The sequence below is a fragment of the Bidens hawaiensis genome, unplaced genomic scaffold (genome assembly GCF_021521415.1).
Source record: "Bidens hawaiensis isolate Kalapana, Puna unplaced genomic scaffold, B.hawaiensis_p1.1 tig00024648_1, whole genome shotgun sequence".
Lineage (NCBI taxonomy): Eukaryota > Viridiplantae > Streptophyta > Magnoliopsida > Asterales > Asteraceae > Bidens > Bidens hawaiensis.
The window spans coordinates 97,722-111,060 of record NW_027493901.1 but is presented as its reverse complement, the minus strand read 5'-3'; positions in this window follow the sequence as shown (position 1 = coordinate 111,060).

The following is a 13,339-nucleotide window of genomic DNA, read 5'->3' as shown; positions in this document are numbered from 1 at the left end:
TTTACTTTCTAGTTGACTTTTTAGTCCTCGATTATGTTTCGGGTGAGAGGACTAAACAGCCTACGATTATCCTCGGTAGACCATTTTTGGCTACCGCAAATGCCAACATTAATTGTAGAAATGGTATTGTTGATATGGCATTCGGTAACCGTAAGCTGAGAATTAATGTTTTCACACTTGGAAATAATTCTCCGGTCGATGACGAGTGCTTCATGGCTGATGTCATTGACGAGTGCATCCCACTATACGACTCTGTCGTGAGTTCGGATGGAACAGCGGATACGTGTTTTTTGTTTGACAGGTTACAGGTGGAAACAGACGAGTTGCTGGAAAAGGAGGAAAGACAGATGGAGATCACAGCTGTGCGAAGAGACCGTCCACCATGGTCAGTTCAGGTGGAACCGCTTCCCGAGAAGATTGATACTGGGTTGAAACCGTCAATGCTGTAAGCACCGAAAGTCGAGCTGAAGGAGCTCCCAAAGCATTTAAAATATGCTTTTCTTGGTAAGGATAATACATTGCCTGTTATTATGGCTTCTAACTTATCTGTTGAACAGGAAAATGCTTTGATGGAGGTGCTGGTTGCGAATAAAGAAGCAATCGGGTGGACGATAGCGGATTTGAAGGGAATCAGTCCCTCAATTGTGATGCACAAAATTTTAACAGATCCGGCTGTCAAACCAGCGCACGATGCTCAGCGGAGGTTGAACTCGAACATGAGGGAAGTGGTGAAGAAGGAAGTGCTGAAGTGGTTAGATGCTGGCATTATCTTTGCCATATCAGACAGCATGTGGGTGAGCTCGACACAGACAGTACCGAAAAAGGCGGGCATCCAAGTCGTCAAGGATGACTCAGGTAACGAGGTCGCCACTCGGCCGGTAACCGGGTGGCGCATTTGTATTGATTATCGTAAACTGAACGTGGCAACATCAAAAGATCACTTTCCGCTTCCGTTTATCGATCAAATTGTCGAAAAGCTATCTGGTCAAAATTTTATTGCTTTTTAGATGTGTATTCCGGGTATAACCAGATAGCTATTCGTCCTGAAGATCAGGAAAAGACCACGTTTACGTGCCCGTATGGCACATTCGCGTTTAGGCGAATGCCATTCGGGTTATGTAACGCCCCTGCCACCTTTCAGAGGTGCATGATGAGTATCTTTTCAGATATGGTGGGGGAGTCTTTGGAAATTTTCATGGATGATTTTTCGATTTTCGGCACATCTTTCGAGTCATGTTTAAACCAACTCGAAAAAGTTTTGAAAAGATGTATCGAAACGAATTTGGTTCTTAGTTGGGAAAAGAGCCATTTTATGGTCCAAGAGGGAATTGTATTGGGCCATGTTGTTTCGAGTCGGGGGATCGAGGTGGACCGGGCTAAGGTCCAAGTCATTTCTACTTTACCTCATCCCACAAATGTTAAAGGCATTAGATCATTTATGGGGCATGGCGGGTTTTATAAACGGTTTATTAAGGGTTTTAGTGACATTACCAAACCCTTATGTAATTTATTACTTAAGGATGCCCCGTTTGACTTTAATGATGAATGTGCTAAGGCCTTTGACATTTTGAAATTGAAATTAGTTGAAGCCCCGATCTTGCAATCACCCGATTGGAGTTTACCTTTTGAAATAATGTGTGATGCAAGTGATTACGCAGTCGGGGCTGTTTTGGGTCAACGGGTTGACAAGAAACCCGTTGCCATATACTATGCAAGTAAAACCCTTTCGGATGCTCAATTAAATTATACCACAACCGAGAAGGAGTTACTAGCAGTAGTATATGCTTTAGATAAATTCCGGTCTTATATTTGGGGTAGTAAAGTTATTATATATTCTGACCATTCTGCTGTCAGGTACCTCATGCATAAAAAGGATGCAAAACCGAGGCTTATCAGATGGGTTTTGTTGTTACAGGAATTTGATCTAGAGATTCGGGACAAGAAAGGGAGTGAAAATGTTGTTGCATATCACTTGTCCCGAATTATGGTGGACAATGGGAACACTGATGGGCCCATTAACGAGTCTTTCCTGGATGAACAAATCCTGGCAGTTTCACAAAATCCTTGGTTTGCTCATATTGTTAATTTTAAAGTTGCCGGTGATTTACCAGAGCATTGGCCAAGGAGAAAGAAGAAACAGTTGATGTCCCAAGCTAAACAGTACATCTGGGACGATCCGGATTTGTTTAAAAGTGGTGCAGATCAGATGATCAGACGATGCATACCCGAGGAGGATGTCAGATCAGTGTTGGAACACGTGCATTCGTCTGCGTGTGGTGGTCATTTCAGTGGCCAGAAAACCGCTCGAAAAGTTTTAGCGAGTGGTTTCTTTTGGCCTTCATTGTTTAAAGATGCTCACGAGTTCGCGACACACTGTTTAAAGTGTCAATAGCTCGGGAGTATTTCTAAGCGGGACGAGATGCCCTTGAACCCAATCCTAGTTGTTGACATTTTTGATGTCTGGGGGATTGATTTCATGGGCCCGTTCCCGAATTCACACGGTAATGTATATATCCTAGTGGCTGTCGATTACGTTTTTAAATGGGTTGAAGCGATAGCCACTAGGACAAATGATCACATAGTTGTTTGCAATTTTGTTCAAAGTAATATTTTTTCGAGATTTGGAGTCCCCCGAACCATCATAAGTGATGGGGGATCTCATTTTAAGAATTTTAAATTTGGAAATTGCTTAAACGATATGGTGTTGATCATAGAATTGAAACTCCTTATCATCCACAAACGAGTGGACAAGTTGATGTTTCCAATAGGCAAATTAAACAGATTTTACAGAAAACTGTTCGGATGGACCGAAAGGATTGGTCAACCAAGTTGACCGATGCCTTATGGGCATACCGAACCGCTTACAAAACGCCAATTGGAACCACTCCTTATAGACTTGTGTATGGAAAGGATTGTCATTTACCGGTTGAAATTGCACAAAGAGCGTTTTGGGCTACTAAACAGGTCAATATGGATTATGATGATGTAGGTAAAGCGAGAAAATTGGCTTTGTGCGAGATCGAGGACTTGAGAGACGAGGCATACGATTGCGCGTCCGCTTACAAGGCGAAAATGAAGAAAGTTCATGATGCTAACATCCGGTTGAAGAATTTTGAAGTTGGTTAACGAGTATGGTTGTACAACACAAGGATGAAGCTCTTCCCGGGTAAGTTGAAAAGTAAGTGGACGGGACCGTATTTGATTATAAGGGTTGAAAATCATGGTCAGTTCGAGATTGAAGACTTTGATGATCATTTGAGGCAAGTGGTAAATGGCTATAGACTGAAGCCATATTTGGAGATGAAGGACATACACGAACTGGATAAGGAATCAGTGAATTTTATTGTAACTTCATCGGTTTATGAAGATAATTGAGTTCGAAGCATTGTCGAGCTGTAGACTTTAAATTCAGCGCTTACGGGAGGCAACTCGGGGTTTGTAAGTGTCTGTCCAGTTTTGTTTTATTTTATTGAATCGTGTACTAAGTGTCGTCTCGAGTTTTGTGCAGTAAACGCTTAGTGTGGGGAAGTTCGTTGAAGATTCAGAAAATAGAAAAGTTCGGTAAGCATTGTTTATGCACACGTATTCCAGGTATGTAACAGTATTTTGAGTTTTGCACGTGTCTAGGGTGATGTCGGGATGCCAAAAAGCTGCATTTTTATAAAAATTTTTAGTATGTCAGAGAACCCATCGTGCTACGCGATGGGCTTCGTATTACCTCCATCGCGTATCGCGATGGAGGGTGGCACATCCTGGCATATGACGTCATTGCGATACGCGATGACGCCACATAACACCCCATCGCGTATCGCGATGGGGTCAAACCCTAATTGAAAAAAATTTGGGCGGTGTATTGCGATGGGTATCCAACTTGACCCATCGCGTATCGCGATGGGTCATGATTTGACCCGAACCCGAGATTGATATTATTTACCTTATTCTTCTTCTTTCTTTCTTTCTTCTTCTCCGTTCTCTTCTTCCCTCTTCCCCTCCTTCTTCTCCGGCGAACATAACCACCACAGTCACCTCGCCACAACCACCACCTTCTCTTCAATCATCTCACCTCCACCATCCAAATACCATCAACATCCTACCACCACCACCGCTGTCTTTCTTCCTTCCCAGTCACACCACCACGTACCACCATCTCCGTCTCCCTCTCCTTGTCACCACTGCACCACCGCCGCTACCAGTCACCATCACCACCACTCACCACAGAAAACCCGCGTCCACCACCGTCTTTCGTATTCGAGTCAATTTAGTTCGTCGATTTTGAGGTATGCATTTTAATATTATTATTTTATTTCGTCGATATTCGGTTTGCGGGATTAGTGGGGTTTATTGGGATTTATGGTTGTCTGGTTAGTGTCGAATTACTATCGGGTTGATTTGGAATGTCGGGGCGATTGGGTTTGTTGGGATATTAGTTCGGGATTACTAGTTGTTACTTTGGAAAGGGTTGTCGGTTTGGATTAGTTTGTCTAGTTAGCTATTACGGTTGACGGGTTGGTCGGGTTGATTATTCGTTTGACTAAGCGGGATTGTTCAAAGTGACGAGTCGGGTTTTGATGTTCACAGTTAAAAAATCATTATTTTATTATGAAACTAATGATTGTGTTTGTTCGATATTTAACGATTTATGTGAACTTATTTTCAAAATATTTTATTAATATTTCAAAACCCGAATCGTCATATCAGTTGTTTGATGTGCATGTTTTTCGAGACAGTTAGTTTGTGTGTTAAATAGTTCGAGTCACTTAGTTCTGTTTTGTTTTGTTTGGTTGTTTGTGGTTAATCGAGTCGTGCCGAGTCATGTTTGCTTATGTTTTGTTAATCGAGTCTCGGGGATACCGTTACAGTTTGAATTGTTAATTGATTACCCGCCCGTACACAATCTCCATTCGGGCGGGTTAATCTGGTTTTTATATACGCACAGGGTGTCCCCGAATTTTTCGTCTTTATTTATTTTTATTTTAATATTTTATTAATATTTTAATATTATTTAATTATGGGGAACAACTGCGACAGAAATGCTATACGGTTGTCACCACATTGACCGTTGACATATCTAACTTACATGTTTGATTTCACAAATATGTCTGGGGCATCAGCGTCTTCGAGGCGCAAGAGACAGAGGACTGGGCCCCGCATCATACGTTATGATGGTGATGAGGTGCCGATTATCGAGGGCGTTGAGCGAGCGGATATCGTGGGCGATGGACACCGCACGCCTCATCAGGTGCTTAGATTTTATGATCCGTCCAAGGAGTACACCAGGTACACGCGGATGAGAGGTATGCAACTTTTACGTATGAGGACATTTGATTGGGTGTTATTAGGTACTTTGGGGGCAGATACCACTATCCAGGGATTGATGTCGGATCGGTGGTGGGCGGTACTCGAGTGTGACTCGATTTCATATGTCGAGCTCACACGCGAGTTTTACTCGACATTCTCATACACCGCCCCCGATTTCGACGAGCTGCATGACGTGTCTTTCTCACTCGGATGACATGTGTATGAGATGTCGGTCCCTGATTTTGCTGTCGTGACGGGCTTCTACACGTGGGAGGATGTTTAGACCTCCGCGTTTTTACAGAGCTTCCGCGGATACACGACACATCAGCAGCAGGGTCGACCGTTTTGGCTCACTGAGCCTGATCTGGATCAGTTTTGGGGACAGATCGCGGACGGGGCCCATTTGAGTTCTGTGGTAGCATCCGCTATCAGGAACCCCGTCCACCGATACTTACACCGCATCGTTGCTTACACTATCGCTGGTCGTCATTCGGGCCGCGATAAGTGTAGCAACTTCGATTTGTTGTGCCTCCTTTCCATGATTAACAGCAGGGAGGCCAACATCGCAATGCTGCTCCTTACATCTTTCGCACGAGTCCAGAGTATACATGGTGCATCGGCCCAGTTAGCATTGGGGCCGTATACCAGGATTGCGGAGACATTGGGTGTATTTGATAGATATCCGATAGATTACTTCACTCCGGGACCGCCTACACGGCCGTTTTCATTGGCAGACACTTAGAGGATCGGGATATGTACTTATAACGATCCACAGGTACTCATCCCAGTCCGACAGGGACCACAGGTACCACCACCAGAGGGTACTGCAGCAGACGTGGCCATGCAGCGGGGGATTCCGACTCATCGTCAGCACATTCGGGTCCCGCGCATGGAGCGGCCTCAGCAGCAGCATTCGCTGAGACATGCGTCAGCATCATCATCTTCACAGCCGCACCAGCCAGTCACATTGGATATGATTTATCAGCGGCAGTTGGAGATACAGGAGGAGCAGAGGGCCCAGCGGGCCCGATATGATGAGTACTTTCGTTTATTATTTGTTGCTTCGCAGGTACTGCTCCCACCGTCTTTGATCATTGCGGTGGACCCGCAGGTGGATCCGCAGGTGAGGCAGATGATGATCCACTAGTACAGTAGCTTTTTGGTTACCCTTTTTCACTTTATTTAGTTTTTATTAGTATCATGGTCTGTATTATATTATATTATATTATATTTTGGGGGATCATGTTTGGGTAACTGGTTGGGCTTATATGTTTATATATCTTTTAATTACTGCTGTGCTTGATTTTACTTGTATATTTTGTTGTAATCGAACTTTGTGGGTGTAGTTCACTATAAACCCTCGCGAGACCCCACTCGTCCTCCCGGGCTACCGGGGGGGCTTGTTGCATACGCTAAATGCAATCGTGATTCCTACGAAAGTGAGCTAGGTCTTTTAACGTTTTTAATTAACTTAACAGATTTTATTATGAAACGAATTAATTTGGCTCGGTAATTGTTTTAATAAAATTAAAAAAATATTCATTTTCATAACTCTTAAAAGACCTATGTCTTACACTTGTGAGAAGCTTGCTTCTACACATCTCGAGATTTTGTAGGTTCGATTGTCAGTTTGGTAATAGGATGAGACAAGAGTACACGAGTGTTTTTGAGAGTTCACGAGCCGACTGGTCCTTCTCCAGTCACATTGATATCAGGTGATTTCGGTTTCATAATTTCATTTTGTTTATTATTTTTAAACGTTAAATGTGTAATTGTATAATTGTTAGTAGAACCGCCTCACATAAGCCCCGAAATTTTAAAATTACTTAATAGTCAAAAAGTCAATTTCAACCCCGTCCCTCAAATGGTTATTAATCGTTCTATCATTTTTTTAACTTTGAGGACAATATTAAGTGTTCTTACATTGAGGACAATGTGAACCTCAAGTGTGGGGATGGGGGAAATTTGAAAAATTTTAGCCCGATAGTACCTCGAAGAATATTCAGAAATCAAATTTGTTAACTATTAATTATTGCCATTAATGCCAAGTCATAGGTTTCTGGTCATGGTTGGTTTTTCAGCGTCTCATTATTCTTACTCACAAATGTTTTTATTACGAGAAGTTGAAAATGGGGTCGTTTAGGCGGGTATAACGAGTCTTGGGGACAGGTACACATGTTTATATCGTCAACCCTATTCCTCCGATATGTGTGTGAGTTGACCCAAATATATATAATACACATATAATATATAGTACACACATGTCATTTTGAGTGCTTTCACTGATGTTCATGGATTACGGGATCACAGTTGGCAAAATGCAAAAGTGATAGAGGCAAATAGGTTAAGTCTCGTCTGGATGAGCGTGAGTGTGGGTATTGTTGGGTTTTAACAAGATTATCAAAGTGATAAAATCCCTATTTTACCAAAAGCGCAGCGGATATAAAAGTTTTAAATTTTGTTAATATGATATGTATAAAACCAATTTTAAACATGCAAAACCCAAACCCGGATCCAAATACGAATTACACACTATCAAATACATACATGTCACTATAAGTCCATGCATGTTACTACTACCTTTCAATATGACAAAACCGGGTGAAAGAGATGATGATTGAAAGGTAAGAACTTGAATATGGAAGCTCCTCAAGCTAGCATACCCCAAGCTTCAACAACACACCACTTCTAGCTAGGATTTGCACTTGAAATTTTCTTCTTCTTTTCTTATGTTGGATGAAAATACCCAAGAGAGGAAGAGAGAAAAGTTTACTTGAAAATTATGTGTGTTATGAAAGAATGAAAGAGAAAGACTTGGTTTTATTCAAAGATATCTTTCTCTCCACCAATAATAACCATTGCATGTCTCCACTCACCTTGCATGTCTCCACTCAAACATATAATAATATTACATTTGAAAGAGTATTATTCCTTTTCCTTCTTTTTTTTATAAAGTTTTATATATATATATATATATATATATATATATATATATATAAGTTTATAACTTATAACTTATAAAACTTATTATATGTTAAGATACATGCTTGGTTATTATTATTCACATATTGTTATTCAACCAACTTAAATAACACTATGTAATGTTCTCTCATAACACATAAATCATCCATATGATTTGTTTATTACACAAGTACATTTTATTTAGAAACCTCTTTCCAAATAACTCAAGTGTTAATATTCATTTGTTATGATCACATCATATGTAAACGAATATTATCGGTGTTTGTCTAGCTTGTTATTGGGTATGGCCCGACTTGGATCATAACGTACTAGCCACATCAATTATAATATGTCTCTTGGGCAGACCGAGTCCAACAGGTATTGGGGGTTGGGGCCTCATTATTACACATATGAGGTGAGGTTAATGTGAGGGGGGGGGTCCCTTAGAAAACATTTCTTGGACTTATTTTTTGTTTGTTTAACCCCGACATTATGTTACGAGACGATCCGGCTTACTAGGTTATTTGTATCTGTAATTGTATTTGTTTTTGCTTTGTATTTGTATTTATCTCTTGGTTAACCATCACGTTATTATGCTTTAAAAAATTGAGAAAAAGACAAAAAGATGTCTGTTTATATTCAGTTATGTATTCTGTAGTTCGTTGAAGTCTGTTTATATCATAAAAAAATGTGAAATCAGTATATTGATAGTTTGCTTATTTAGATGTACATATTCAGTCAATTAGTTGTATAGTAGTTTCGTTTATTTAGATGTTTTGTAATAAGCCGGGTCGGATCGTTTGAGCTACTTATATATTTCCCTTCCATACCCTTACACCTGGCCCCGTTACACCCCCTTTTAAAGACCTCTTGATTTGCATTTGTGCCAAAGCAGCTTGATGGATTGATATGTACTTATGAGTGATATTGAGAGCTGAGTGATACTGGCACATTTTTTGCTAGTCCATATATTAAACCGAGAGGAGAGATGTTATATTACGAGTGGTATGAGCATGTGTGCCTTAACCGGAAACAAAGTACACATGTCTGGGCGGCTATATTGTTTTTATTATAACATTTAACCGTATTTGTGAGATGTCAATCTAAAAACAGTGTCAGTCTGGGAAACTGGGTATGACCTTAAACCTTACTAGTATTAATGGCGATAATCTACATACCTATGATGGAGGTCGATGTTTGCTTTAGAGTTTTTCTTGAGGGCAAGCAAAAGATAAGTGTGGGGATGTGATGGTCGGTTAATTTGTATTTGTTTTAGTTTGTTTATTGTTTAGTTTTAATTGTAAACGATTTGATTTATATGGTTTAGTTTTTTGTTCATGTTTTATATATAGTGAAAAGATCCAATATACTAATGTCTTAACGTACATTACTTACGCGAACCTATTTTTTCACGAATCGGTTCATGAAATCACATCCAAATATCTCGGAATCGTCAATACATATCCAATCAATCATTTGTTCACCGAAAAAAACAGTTTTGGATGGTTAATCGATCAACTTTTCACTTTTTTCGCGAAGACCGTTTTTTGAGCGTTTGCTGAGCGTTTAAGTTTTGTGAGTGTTTTCTGAGCGTTTTAGGTTTTTTCCTTTGTTTTTTGCCTTTAAGCGTCTCGCGTACCTACCGTACGTTAAGGCATTAGTGTACAGTAAATGCACCTTTTATATATATTCCTATTATTAACTAGTTTGAGTTTTGTAACATCCCGAAATTTCTAAGAATAAATAATTAATATATTATTTATTTAAGATGGAAAAGTTTACTTGAGTTAATAAAAAAAAAATAGTAAAATAAAAAGATGGAATGATAAGTAGGCTAATTAGATGTAATTAATTATGGATCAAAAAGAAAAGATGTGCCTAAGGTCCATGGGCTTAAGGGAGTATAAATACCCCTTAAAACCCTAATCCTTTCCATTTTCATACATCTATACACCATCAAAACACACACTTCTTCAATTCCCGTTTTGAGAAAACCACCCTCAAAGACACAAAGATTCCTGGAGATCTAGCCGTCACATCGGTCTCAAATTTTAACTGAGTGTTCATGGTATATAAAAGAAGATTTCCACCGATTAGATCTTCGATCAGAGGTCAGGAAGTCCGGTTTTTATCAGGAAAACCGTAGGAGCTCAAAAATGAAGATTCCGACGACTGTTCAGCTTTTCCGGCGACTGTTTTCGGCGAAGATGAGCTGATGGATTTGTAGATCGGGACAAGACGGTTCCGTGGCCGCTTGAATCACTCAAATCGCAGTTCGTTTGATATGGTTTTGAGCCTCTCGAGTGATTTCAGGCAAAAATCTCAAAGGTACGTTTTTGTTAAAAAGACTTACTTTTCATGAAGGAAATTACATGAAAATTGGTAGGATGATAGATCGGGTCATGATTATTGAAAAAGTAACGAACTTTATAATAAACGGGTTAGTTGGTTCATTTTGGGTAAAACGAGTAGTGTTCGGTTTGTGAAAAGGACGGGTAAACGAAGTTGGTTTTGCATGAAACTTAGTAGGATAGTAAATCGAGTATAACTATACCATAAAGTTGCAAAATTGAGGATTAAAATGGACTTAACGAACTTATGGTTATGAACGGTTCATGAAATAAACCCTAGATCTAGCCTTAGAACGTTTTAAACTATAAAGGTCCAAGATTTATGGTTACACGTGTCATGATTTGGCCGAACGTGGTTAAGGAAACATTAACGGTTAAAAAGAATACCATAATAGATGTATAATTAATGAAATACCCTTTTGATATAAGATAGTAATGAAAAGATAGACAAACAGGTCGAAAGCATCAGACCTGGGTTCTCTGTTAAGAGTTATCGGTCCTGATGCTCTCTGTTGAGTTCTCGGTCACGTGCAACCAATGAGTTCTCGGTCAAACAAGGAGTTCTCGGTTAAACCAGAGTTCTCGGTCAAACAAGGAGTTCTCGGTCAAACATGGGTTCTCTGTTGAGTTCTCGGGCACACAGTTGTCTGTTTGGTTTGGGTCTGAACCCAGTTGGGCCCAAATGCCTAAATGGACAGTTGGGACTGACTTAACTAAGTCCACAAGATGCTAAGCCCATATCCTAAGTTAAAACAAAACTAGCTCATCATCATGAACTAAACAAACAAGCCCAACCTAGAAAAATACGTTGGTTAACTAAGATACCGACTTAATTAATTATACGGTTAATTAACACATATATATATATATTTAACAGTTAGCTGTGCACAACTAAAGAAAGGGATTACTACTGGCTCTGAGCGTAACGGGATCCGGGTGAGTTTCTATCCCCATTTCCTTGTTATGTTTTCGGGGCTGTGTGCATACTCGATGTGATAGTTAATACACTTACCTTAAATGGTAAGTGTATGCCATGTATGATTTATATGTTATATATGTATATATATTTTGAATGTGAATGAAAGCTTGTCGGTACGTGAACGATCTTCGGATATTGCACGTATTGACAAGGGAGGTATGTATATGATAGCTGAATGTGTATGTTAGATATATGTATAACATATGAGTATGTATGAATGATAAAAGAAAGTATATGTATATTACGGGTAGGTAAAGACAGTATGTACGAAGATGAAGAAGTAAGGGATCAGACCCTATTAATATATGAGATAGAGAAGAAAGAGATCAAACCCTATTAATATCTGAGATAGACAAGAAAGGGATCAAGACCTAATAATATCTGAGATAGACAAAGGAAAGAGGGATCAGACCCTAATAATATCTGAGATAGAATGAACAGTAATTATATAGTATGAAAGTAATAAAGTATGAACGTATGTATGAAATTATGTAATGAAAGTAAGTTAGTAAAGTAATCATTATGTATCTTCGGATGCATGATTGAAGGTAAGAGTATGTATTATATGATATATGATTAACTATAAATCACTCAGCGTAGCTGACTTTTAGTATGCACGCCGGTGAGTATAATGAGACAGCTAGCTTATGCGGGGACACATGGCAGAAGAATAAGAGTCTGGCATCTGAACACTGATGATGTTTTGTACTTATTGTTTAAATTTGAAAGACAAGAATATTTTAAGACAAGTTATGGTTTATTATTGTTATGTTATTAAAAGTTTTATATTCCGCGCAAAGTTTTAATTAACTCTAATATTTAGAACTGTATTTATGAGTAAATCCAACGTCCAATTGTAAGGCACCGGTAACGAGGCCTTACAAGTTTATAACAAATTGTATTAATTGCACCAATTTTCTTGTTGTCTCACTTCGTTGTAACAACAGCAGCCGGTTGCATGTTTAAAGAATAACATTTATTATTATTTTTCTTTGACAAGAAATAAATAAAATTTTGGGATATTGGATAAAGAATAACATTTATTATTATTTTTTTGGAACAATAAATAAATAAAATTTTGGGATTTTTTTAATAATTCAAATTTTGTCTCATTTGCCGATGCTAAGTCAAACTTCAAAAATGTATCACAACAGTCTCAAGATTCGACTTATTAGCCGCCGCCAACGAGCTTTTGACTAACTGAGTTAGATTCCGTTAGTTTTTGATGACGTGTACGATGATGTGGCAAAAGAGTATTTTTAAATTAAAACTAAAGTTTTCAAACCAAAATAAATTAAAGAACAATTTTTTTAACAAAAATTAACGAACCGAACAACTTTTTTTTAACAAAAATAAATGAACTGAACAACTTTTTTTTTAAACAAAAATAAACGAACAGAACTACCTTTCTAACAAATAAACGAACTGAACCACTTTTCAAACAAAAATAAGCGAGCTGATTTTTTTAACAAAAATAAACGAACCAAACTATTTTTTTAACAAAAATAAACAAACTGAACCACTTTTGTAACAAAATAAATGAATCAAACCACTTTTTTAACATAAAAATAAATGAACCGAACCACTTTTTCTTAATAAAAATCAACGAACTGAACCAGCTTTTTGAGCAAAAATCAATGAACCAAACTACTTTTCTAATAAAAATAAACTCAGGTTGAAAGAGTTCGGTTCAGAACGCGTTTCGAGCAGAAGTGGTTCATGTTAGAACGGTGGTTGTGGTTCGGTTCGT